Below are 12,485 nucleotides of genomic sequence, written 5' to 3' on the forward strand. Positions count from 1 at the left end.
TGCTCCCCAGAGCCCCACCTAGGCTGTGGTCACGCTGGACTTCTAGTTTAACCCCTGAAGAGACAATGTGTCGGGAAGGCAAGGAACACAACACAGGCTTAGCCAAGGAATCTCCTAGCCACACTCCCTTTACTTTTAAAGCTCTCCAGAGTTACAGGTCTTGGAAAACAAGGAAGTCCTGACATGTCCCCTCCCCGAGTCTGAGCTCACCCTGTCAGTGGGTTGTCAGCCTTTCAGGCTGGGCAGAGTCCCTCCTGGCTTCTCTCTCCTCCATCTCCTGCTTACATGTGGCAATGGCTCATGCCTGCACAGAGCAGGACCCCGCTCTTAATCAGGGGCTCTGTCCGTGAGACATGGGCTCCACCAGGCTTGCCCAGATCACGGTCTTGATGGCTTCTCCGTGATCGTCCTCCAAGGTGTCCCGTCCCTCGCCCAGGTCGGGCAGCTGTCCGGGATGCAGTGCAATCAGCTGCTCTGTTTAGACTTGGGCAGCCCCAGAGTACCACACCAGAGTTCATCAGTTGATAGGTACATCCCACTCCGTCGCAAGGACCTCAGGGACTGCAAGGACCATCTCAAAGCACTCCAGGGTCATACTGGGATGGAGTAAAGCTTCAGGAGCTGGCCTGGGCCCAATGTGACGTACGTGGCTGCTGCCCCCATGCAGACAGCTGGGGATCCCTGTCTACTCCTCCCATCTTGATTTCATGGTAGAATCAGTTGGAGAAGAGCCTTTAAGAGGCCCTCCATCTTGCACACCAACTTGAGCGTGTGGATCATAGACCAGCCGGGGAACCAGCACACCTAGGTTCATAGATCCCTAGCTTTTAAGGCCAGAAGAGACTGTTATGAAATATGATCATCTCGTCTGACTGCACAACACAGGCCAGAAAATCTCAACCAATAATTTCTGCATCAAGCCCCTGGGTGCTATTCCCCATTCTGCCACAGGCTTGCTGGAAAGGCTCTCAGGCCCCATGATGGTTGGCATGGTGTAAAAACCTCTCAAATGACAGCGGTATGACCTCAAACAAGTCCTGGCCCCCACCCCCACTGTGCCTCAGTTTCCCCATTCATAAAATGGGGATGATGTTACCCAGCGGTGTTACTCACTCTGAGATGGCTGAAAGACACTAGGTGTTATTTTATTGCTTAGGCACGGCACCCAAAAGCTACTATTAGAATTTGGGACAATCAGGGATTGAAAATTTAGGACTTAGCCAAGTCTTGCCCTGTTGATGCACTGGGGAAGGCCACAGAGGGAATCTCCAGTTCACATTGCTGCTGGGGGGCTGCTGTTCAGGCCACGCTCCCTCACATGGGTGTCGACAGGCCCATGTCCTAACGCCCAATTTTTAAATTTCCTGTTGTAACAACAAGTATGTCATCCTGCCGACTTGCAAAAGCAGCGATCGCATCTGCCTTCCCTCCGCACCAGCATCACGGAGGACATTTTCATTCCCAGAGACAGATTGAAAAGCTATTTTGAATCTGGAGCACTTTCCCCAGGAGATTATAATTCCAGTAGCTGGGGAGTCCCAAAAGCAGAGCTCAACTTCCTTGGAACATGCCTGGTTTGTTAAAGTTATAGAAACAGCCCATCTTTCTGACTCTGTCCTGTTAGGTCCCCGGTGACTAATTAGTTCTTTTGTCCAGTCTATTAGCAAGCAAAGTAACACTCTGAATTGCCTTGCTACTAAAAGGCAGTGTATATTTAGAGCGAGATACCAAAACAAAGAGTCTCCAACTCTGTCTCCTAGCCAGATGGAAAGCGTGCACAGATACATAGATTTCAAGGCCAGCAGAGACCACTGTGCTCAAGTCTATAAAACGGGCTAAAGAGCGGCACCCCGTAAAACACTCTTGTGTTACCATTGTAAGACTGTGGGGTGGCCAGTTCAGAACGGGCCTCATTTGCAGCACACAGGTATCCACATCACAGGACACACCACCACAAGTGGCTCTATTGTTTTCAGGCTCAGCGAAGGCGCCAAGGATTAAATTGGTCAGACTGAACTGCCCTCTGACCCTTAGAGGTGGTCCCTCTAGGTCAGGGGTGAGGCCTGTCTGTGGGGGAAGCCTACACTTCTGCTGCTTGTTTTCTAGCTAGATTGCCAATCTCCAGAGCTATCAAGTAGAGCTGGTTGGAAATTTTCCAGCTGAACGTTTTTGTGCTGGAAAATGCCAATTCGTCCAAAGCAAAACATGCTGCGGAACCAACACGGCTTCCACAAGGATGCAAACTGCGGAAACGTGTCGATGCTGATGAAATTTCATTTTTTGGAGGGGGGGGAAGGGGCAAATCAAGAAAAAAACCTCTCATTAATGTCAAAAATATTCTGTTTTGACCTTTTCAGAGCAGAACTTTTCACTGAGAATATATATATAATGAAAATGTTGAAATTGGAATGAAACATTTTATCTAAACAAAACCTTTTGATTGACCCAAACCTATTTCCCCCACCCCACCCCCGGACTTTTGATTGTGAGAAATTGCAAAAAATTTCATTTTCAAGAATGAATGGGGGTGGGGGAGAGTTGAACGTGCAGAATTTTCCTTGTGTTGCTTTCAAACCAATACCATTCACCAGCACTAGACATGCTAACCTGAAAAGCTGGGATTTTCAAAGGAGCCAAGCGGAGCTTGAGACCTAAATCCCATTTCAATGGGTTCTTTTGAAAATCCTAACCACAACAAACTGTGCTATCTTCCCATCAGGCCCTGGGAAGCCCCTTTAACATTGTTAATAATAACAACTTCTATCATAGTAGCACTCAAGGGCCGCACTCAGGATCAAAGTCCCGTTGTGCACGGCACCGCACAAACAGAGACAGTCCTTGCCCTGGAGAGTTTACAGTCTATTAACTCCACTGTAGTCAGGGTGTTTCTAACTTTGGTTTTGTTTGTTTCTCTTGACACCTCACATCAATGCGTAATTAACATTTGGGATAAAAGAAGTCTTTGTTAATGATTCAGTATGTTCCTTCAATTAAAGAGCAACAAGTCCTCCAGCCAAGCCACAGATGAGCAGACTTGACTGTCCTAAAATTTCTAAGATTAAAAAACACAGACATATCTGTTACTAGATTTGCCCGTTGCTTTGGGGTACGCTCATTTCTTAGGGTTACTCTTCTGGGGGGGTTCTAATTCTACCAATGTACTGCTTGTGTCACTTGTGTTTTCATACAGAGCTCTACTTCCCCCTCCTGCAAGTTCCCTCCCAATGGAGCTATCCAACAGGGACCTAGGTTCCCCAGGGCTGGATTCCTCCAGCCCCAGAATCTCAATCTCTCTCTCTCTCTCTCTCTCTCTCTCTCTCACACACACACACACACACACACACACCCCACCCCACTCCCAAGCTGACAGCTTATATGTCCCTGGACTCAGCAGCTGGGTTGAACAGCACTTTCAAGCTGCCACCTTCCTATGCCACAGGTTCAGCACGTCCCTATCCCCACTTTCACGTTACAATTGTTCTGGTAGTACATCAAGTACCACTTGATGAGCAAACCCCACAGGATTTTTGGGTGGTACAGGGATCTTTAGCTTAGGTAAGAGGAGCATTGGTGCAGAGCAAATGGGGAAGCCAAAAACACAAAAGAGAGAGAGAGGGAGGGAAGCAACCAGCTTAACCATAAAAGTTATTTATTGCCAGGTAATAACCATACAAGGGGAGCCAAACAAACAAAACAGTTACAATATTAAATCTAGCTTAAAATTGATTACAAAAGTCAGGTTTAGAAAACTATACCTGATCACAAGTCAGAGTAGGGGGAAAAAAGAGAGAGAGAGAGTTGGGTTCTCACCACTCTGTGAAGTTTGAACTGGTTGGGGTTCCCATGTGGTGGTGGTAGCTCAGGGTCTGGAGTGCTGGAGACAGGCAGAGCCCCCAGCATGATCAATCAGGAGAAGATGAAGTCCCCATGAAACTGATGCAGATTTTGGATCCAGGCATCAGAACACTTACTTGAGCGTGGGTAGGGGTTTTTTATAGAGAAACAACAATGGTTCAAGGGAGAACACTAGATTTGTTTGTGTGTAAACTGATGGCTCAAGGGAATATACCAAAGTTGTTTTGTTCAGGCTAGACAATAGGAACTGATCATTCCTGGCTATGGGCGGTGTTCCTTCGAGGGAGCTCACAATGCAATTAGGAAGCTTCTGAATTTTGGATACCAATAAAGGATTTATTACTAGAATTGGTCTGATAACTACTGAGCTGGGTGTGTGCAGACATGGGTTTATTAACATCTGGAGCAGATCCCCCATCCTGCAGTGCTTCCCTGCTTTTCTGGTCCCAGAGTTCAGTGCGGTTCTTGCCTTGGAATCTCTGTTCTCCATTCTGTATGCTAATGGAGATGCCTCCCCTGTCCCATCTTTGATGCAAATGAGGCTAGGTGAGTTGCCTTAATCCTGTCACCCTTGTCCGGAGGAGTTTAGGTGTGTCTCCCACAGCCTTTTCATTGCTTTTTGTAAGTCTTTCTTCTGATCAGCTTTGATTCAAGCAGAGTCCGAGGGTAGGTGGGGGGTGGTCCTTCATCAGTCAGATAGGATGGATACTGTGCCCTGGTTCCCCAAGAACAGAGAGCTGACAGGTAACACATCCTGGGGATAGAGCTTAAAAATCAGACACACATTTCATGCCTTCTGGTTCCATCATGAAGAAGCAGAAAGGGCAGAGATGCTCCACCAGCAGGTGTGCTCGTGTGGAGCATCTGCTGTAGTTTTTAATCACCATGTTCCATCAGTGGGGCTACCCCAGTGCTAGTGGGGATAGCTCAGTGGTTTGAACATTGGCCTATTAAAGCCAAGGTTGTGAGTTTAATCCTTGAGGGGGCCACTTAGGGATCTGGGGCAAAAATCAGTACTTGGTCCTGTTAGTGAAGGCAGGGGGCTGGACTCCATGACCTTTTGGGGTCCCTTCCGGTTCTATGAGATAGGTATATCTCCATATATTATTATTATTATATATTATAAGTGCTGGCTGTAGGCAAAAACATTCAAGGCTGGGAGAAGAAGCCCAAGAGATAAAGGCGTTGGGAATGTTTGGTTCTGGAATACCCTTTCTCTGTAGGGTGTCTCCCCCATAATATTCCTCTGGCTTTTGTTTCTAACAGTCCCCTGCACCTTTGGGGGGCCAGCCCTCCAAATTCCACCATCGCCTTTAGCCTGCCAGCATTTAACAATCATTCCTTTGATCCTCCCTTGATGGGAAAGGGGAAGTCGGGTGAGGTGGGGGCCAAACACCCACCCAGAGTCGAAAAGAACAAATTGGACAGAGAACAATTAACCAGGAGGCCGGGGAGGAACAATAGCCATTGACAATCCAAAAGGAGGGCTGAGAAAGGCTTTGTTCTGGTCTCCATAGCAACAGCTAGGGCCAAGGGAGGAGTCAAAGTCTGCTCCCTATACTTTCACTTTCCTTTCAATCCCTCTCCCTTGGATTTACTGAAGAAGTGGCTAAGGGTTGGTGGAGGGAGTGATGCTAGGGCTTGGCTCTCCACTGCCCTTGTGCCTTGAGTGTGGAGAAGGAGGGATGCCTCCTCAGAGATACAAAACACCAGGACATCTGGGGGGATCTGAGTTCAGCAGACTAGACAGCTGGTAGCGTGTTTTGAGCATCCTTACAGATTTCCCAAGACAGCTACTTCAAAAAAGGGCTGATCCTGGGAAAACTGGAGAGATGGCGATCCTCGTGCCTGAGGGGTGTCAAGCACTACCGTTCTGAGCTGGTGGTGTCTCCCGATCACTTTACAGAAGGACAAGCTATCAGGATTGGACTCTTTCCCTGCATGGGACAGAGCTGGTCTGCTCATAGATCTTGTGCCAGTATAACTATGCCAATGAGAGGTGCGATTCTTCTCACCAATCTAGTTATACGAGTGGAACCCCTAGTGTGGATGCAGTTATATGGGTAAAAAGGTGCCTTATACCAACATTGTTTATTCTCCTTCCTGCACAAGAATTAGTTAGCTGGGTATACACAACTACATCCACACTAGAGAGTTGTACCCATAGGCGGCACATGGCTAGAGCTAGACAGGGATCAGCCCCTCCAACTCTCTCTCCGCCATCCCACCCTGCTGCCCGCACACATGCCCAGCTGGGCAGGTAAAGCCCCACATCTGGCGGCACCAGGGAGGGGGCAGGGTGGGGCACCGAAAGAGGAGGATGCAGGAAATGATGCTATGGCAGGCTCCTCTGAATCAGCAAGAGTCAATGGCCTGATGCGGGGCCTAGCAGCAGGGACAAAAAACACTGGTGCAGGGTATACAAGGGGCAGGCTCACTCTCCCACCCCCTTCCTGCCTAGGGCCTCCCCTCCACACCAAGCCAGGATAGAAACAGTAACCCCCCCCCCATACACACACATCAGAGAACAGGGCCTTACATCCCTCCACCCCAAGAGGGTGGGCTCCCCCCCGCACAGGCACAGGGGTGGGGACTCAGTGCCCCCAAAGGATATTTTCACCAGCAGCCTAATTGCATTAACTATCCGGCTACAGTTACAGCCATGCAACCTGTGTGTGTAGACAAGGCCTCAGAACGAGGAACAGACAACAGGGAACAGTCCAGGAGGCTCCAGATGAAAGCAGGATTTGTGTCTTTGGTGACGTTCTGTGTAGCCAGCACTGACTCTGTCTGCCCTGCCTGCCCCAGGGAACAGAAGCTGATCAGCTCTGCACTAAGGACCTGACTCCTTGCTCCTGCATCCGAAGAAGTGGGTTGTAGCCCACGAAAGCTTATGCTCTAATAAATTTGTTAGTCTCTAAGGTGCCACAAGTACTCCTGTTCTTTTTGACCATACTACAGTGTAAATCAGGAGTAACTCCATTGAAGCCAGTAAGTGGCACCGCCAGCCACCATGAGTGAGATCAGAATCTGGCCCTAGATTCCCTCCTAATGGCATTTTCAGGTATTTTGCAGCACATTCCTGCCCTTAGCGCTGTTCATTTCTCCTCCACCTTCCTCAGAGTTTGGCAAAAGCCCACTGGACACCATGGGCCCCATCCAAAGCCCTTTGGTGTCAATGGAAAGACTCCAATGGGCTTTGGATCAGGCACTCACTACATGGGAGTTGATGTACGCACTAGGTTTTGCTCCTGCCCTTGATGTTACAAGGTAGTTGCAGCCTCTCTATGCAAGAGTCTCTCTCCTTATTGGCTCTGCTTCTCAATAGCAGACTGCAGTCTTTGTTATGCCCTCTGATTGTTATACACGGGCGAAACTAAGGACCAGTAGTGTCATGATTAGAAAAATTCGGGAGGCATGGGAGGGAGGGCATAAAGAACTTTATATGTGGTTATATCCTGCAAAGTTAGGGGCAGGGGCAAAAAGTGGAGCATATAGACTTATGAAAAGTTGGGGGGGGCACCAAGATCTGGGGGAGAGCCACTGTCCTCCCCCTTGTCCCAAAGGAACTGACACGCCTGCTAAGGACGGCTCCCTGTTGGAATGTTTTTCCACCTTCTGTTTCAAAGTAGTCCCTCAAGCCAGGGACAAACCTTGCTCTGCTTACTCAGATGAGGAATCCCACCAAAATCAGCAGACCTGTCTGCACGAGTAAGATAGGACATAACGGAGCAAACATTTTCTTCCTTCATTAAATCAAATACCACTAGGCCTGAAGCTGTCACCTAGCTTCTGCTTAGTCTAGCCTGAGCAAGGAGGTAGGACTGGGCCCCCTGCTTTGAGGTGGAGTCTGGTTCATTTCACAGTGTTCCGTTTTACTCAGCAGAAGGAACCAGGGACCATCAGGAGGGATGGGGAGGTTTAGCAGGGGCAAGGATCCTGCTGTCTCTAGAGCAGGGGATATGGATGGAAAGAGACAACCAGTTCCTTTCCTTTTCCCGAGCCCCCACAAGGGAGCCTAGCACCGTCCTTCTAGCTTGACGAGTGCGTCTCCCCTCTGCAATATTCCAGCCTCCAGCTCTCAGGATACAGTTGGCTGAGTCATGGGAATGGTTCAGACAATGGCCTGGCCCTTTTGTCACTGGTCAGAGAGGGTGAGAAGAACTCGAACCTCGCTTCCTGTGAGGAAGCGAACCATTGTTTGGAAGTGGGCATGTGCTCAGTTCCTCACCCACTGTAGGGAAGCTGCAGAATGAGAAGCAGAATTCCCTGACCAGGAGCAGCTGACACAGATTTTGTTTATTGCGTTAGCTACCCTGTTTTTCAACACATAATCCTGGAAACAAAATGGAGTGCAAAGAGATGGCGGGAGCAACTGATAGCACTTCCTTTGCTTCTCCTGCCCTGACCCCTGGGGACTTGATAATCTAATGGGTTTCTAATCTGCATAGACCAGATTCTGCAGTCAGTGTGGCATGGATAGGACAGTGGACTAGGAATCTGGAGACCTGGCTTCAATTTGAAGCTCGGCGACTTGCCTTCTGGGCAACTCACTTCACCGCTCCCTGCCTCAGTTTCCCCACCTGTAAAATGGGGATAATGATACTGACCTCCTTTGAAAAGAGCTAGCTATTATTACTATAGAACTCCAACTGACTTCAGCAGCAGTTTTACCCAAATCAGTGATGGATAAAAAAGCTAGCACTATCTTCAGGAGTTAGCCTAGTATTAATCAGCGCCAAATCTAGGTTTGCATTAGGTGTGCTTCGTTGGGTAGAATTGGGGGCTGGGATTCAGGACTCCTGGGTTCTTTTCCCAGCTTGGCCACTGACTGTATATGTGACCTAAGACAGGTCTCTACGGACAAAATGTTCAAAAGTGGCCCCTGATTTTGGGTGTCTCAATTATTAGGTGTCCATATGGAAACACCGTGGGCCTGATTTGCAGAGATGCTGAGCAATCCCTGCTCCTATTGACTTCGACCGGGTTCGCTGGTGCTCAGCATCTCTGAAAATCAGACCCTGGTTGTCTCAGACTGAGTCCTCAAATACTGAAATATCCCAAAGTAGTGCATGACCGTTAACGTAGCCCTGCCTCAGTTTCCCCATCTGTAAAATGGGATACTTCTTTCGCTACCTCATTGCGGGGAAGAGATTATGATGTTCAGTTAATGACTCTTTGTAAAGAGCTTAGAGATTCTCAGATAGGAGCCGTATCAAAGCCACGTGAATACATTTCTAGTGATGCATTTGGAAACTTACACATTCATATCATAGATTGTATGGTGTGTATAATGTATATACACACACAAACACGCATATGTAACATATTAAATATGGTAAAACAACACTACTGTAGTGTCTGGAAATTCAATGTCACCCTACTGTATCTAAAACTTTCAGCACATATGGTACGAAGGATCACACAAGTCTGCATTCATTCCTGGTACAAGCCAACTGAAGGCAATAGAGTTACACCAGTAATGCATTTGGCCCATCACGTTCAGAGTCCTAAGATAACTACTAAGTTAAAAGCAGGGTAACTGCTATAAAGAAAAGTTTCAGAGTAGCAGCCGTGTTAGTCTGTATCCGCAAAAAGAAGAACAGGAGTACTTGTGGCACCTTAGAGACTAACAAATTTATTAGAGCATAAGCTTTCGTGGACTACAGCCCACTGTATCCGAAGCATCCGAAGAAGTGGGCTGTAGTCCACGAAAGCTTATGCTCTAATAAATTTGTTAGTCTCTAAGGTGCCACAAGTCCTCCTGTTCTTCTTTTTGCTATAAAGAAGAATTCCCTTGCTCGTGTTAGTTTGTATCTAATCTTTGCCATCATTTGAACAGTGATTTATAGGCACTTTCTGTGTGTGTGTTAATGGTAACACACATCTGCTGCCGGGTGGGGGAGTAAAAGGTTCCTTTACGTGAAAAGAACGCAATCGGAGCCAACCTGAGATCACTAGCATCATCTCCCTGGAAGCATCTTCCTTAGGGGTAACAAGTCCGATTCTGTGCTGCAGGAGACTCAGTTTATAAAGTGCGGCTCGAGGTAGAGGCGGAAAAGTGGCTTTCTGCCACCTCTGGGCTGTCTCAGTTCCAGGCTGCCCTGGGGGGTGAGAAATGGCCCTCGGTGTAAATTTAAGCAGCCCCGGGGTTGTCTAATTTACAGCTGCCATGGGGTAGCTAAGAATTCCTTAGTGCCCCATGCCATGGGACCAACCCTCTCATGCCCTCAGCCCATCCCCTATGTTTGAGCATGTGATGGGGGCAGCACAGGGCCATTTACGAAGGCCCTGGATCAGGTGAATTCACAAATTCAGTCCAAATGGGAGCATCTCATTCCCCACACAGCATGTCAGTAGGTTTCGGTCTCACCATAGAACTCTCCGGCGGGGATGAAATGGGTGTGGTATGTGAAGCCACCGTGAACAAGGCACCCCTGCAAATTACTTCCTCTCTCATTGACACATTTTGCACATGCCACTTAAGAGTCATTTCCAGTCACCCCGGGAGTTCCTTGCTGCCAGTGGTGGTAACCTGTAGTTGCGGTGAGTCAGGACAGCATGTGGTTAGCAGACAGAGTCAGACCAGCAGGAACCAATCAAGTAATAATCCTTTTTCTACCAAGCACCACACTGTTTAGCCATACCTCACTTGAAGGTAGGGAGGGCTTCCTTAGCATTACATACAAATGATTGCCATAGAAAATCAAATTCTTGACAAAGCCACACAGCTCAGAGGATCACCTATGCTTTGTAGGCAGGATTTTCAAAAGTGACTCGGAATTAGGGGCGCCTCCCATTTTGGGCGCCCCATTAGAGATACTTTAAAAGGAGCCCAGTTTGCAGAAAGTGCCACTGTGAAAATACCCTTTGTGGCATCTCAGCTTGGGCACCCCCCAGAAAGGGAAGCATCTAAAAATCACTAGTCGCTTTGGAAAACCTTGGCCCTTAGCAACCAAAATGTGTCTGGGCCAGATTCTGTGGTCACAGCCACCAGTGTAACGCCACCTACTTCCATGGAGTGGAGTGGTTCAGATGTGCCCTGGTGCCATTGGCATCAGAAGAGCTCATTGCTATTAGTTTTCCTTAAAGGCAAAGAGACAGCAATCATCTTGTCTGGCGCGGGAGGGGAGGAGGGATGAGTGAAAGATCTCCAGAACTAAAGGCATGAGTCTCTAAAGGGCCAAGCTCTGTAGGCTAGAAGCTATAACAGACTCACATCTGCTACGAAGAGGCACAGAGTGGGACACATAACACACACTGACCACTGGGTTATTACACTAATGCCATCAAGAAGATTTGGTTCCAAATTTAGACTTGATAGGGAACAAATTCAGGCCACTACATACTGAAGTGTTTCCATGGTTAGTTTGTAATTTCCAATTACAACAGATTTTTTTTAAAATGTAAATGTTCTCACAGTGTTAGAGCATAAGCTTTCGTGGACTACAGCCCACTTCTTCGGATGCATAAGAAGTGGGCTGTAGTCCACGAAAGCTTATGCTCTAATAAATTTGTTAGTCTCTAAGGTGCCACAAGTAATCCTGTTCTTCTTTTTGCGGATACAGACTAACACGGCTGTTACTCTGAAACCTGTCACAGTGTTAGGAACCCAGACATTAGCGCTGGGCAAGTGCAGGAGAACCAGACAGTGGCCATATCCTTAGATTCATGCTAGCCCCCAAAGGCCCTCAGAAAGTGAAACTGAGTATGCTAGTTTCACTCTCCCGAGAATGCAAACCAAGGTAAAGCAGACCAACAGCATTAATGGGGAGAAATGAAGGCAAGTTTTGGAAATTCTGTCTGTTGGACCCTGATCCTGCAAGCTGCTCTGGATGGATCAGACACTGTGGCCACACAAATTGCACTGGGGTTATGTGCATGTCCAGACCTTAGGACAGGTCTACACTAGAAGAGTTCTGCTGGTATAGTTACCCTAGCAAACCCTCCTAGTGTAGACGCAGCTTCTACTGACAAAAATGGGCTTTTGACGGTATAGCTCATACCAATTCTCCAAGCAAAATAACTTATGCTGTCAAAAGCAATTTTTGTTGGTACAACTGCGTCTATGCTAGGGCTTTTGCCAGTATTACAAAATGCCATTTTTATCACACTCTTAACCAACATTATTATACCTGCGGAAGTTCCTAGTGTAGACTTAGTCTTAATAACCAGAGATGAAATTATTAACCCAGGTTAGAACAAGATCTCCTGAGATCTTGAATATCTGATATATCCCCTATCAGGGGACTAGATCCTTCCATGACAAAGAGGTAGATTTGATGATCTAATAGGTCTTTCCCTGCTCCTTTATGCTTTTTATCTTGACAGCATTTTGCCCCTCTCTGGACAGCCCAAAGAAATGAGTTAAGTATTGTCAAAAATCTGCTTTGGCTGAAACAAAATATAAATGTTTTGGTCTGACCCATTGGGTGAGGCCAAACTGTCTGATCGCCAGGTTAAAGATAACAATGTGCTTTAGCTCCAGGCAAAAGAATGGGTTTTCACCTGGTAATACAGGTTAGTCCCATCTGAATTAGATGGCCTGAACAGCAAAGAAAGCCCATGGGAGGGGTGAAATGAAAGAAATCCTTGCAGAATTTTGCCCCCAGTTGTTCTGTTGCATTCCA

Source organism: Chrysemys picta, chromosome 4, assembly GCF_011386835.1.
Source record: "Chrysemys picta bellii isolate R12L10 chromosome 4, ASM1138683v2, whole genome shotgun sequence".
NCBI lineage: Eukaryota > Metazoa > Chordata > Testudines > Emydidae > Chrysemys > Chrysemys picta.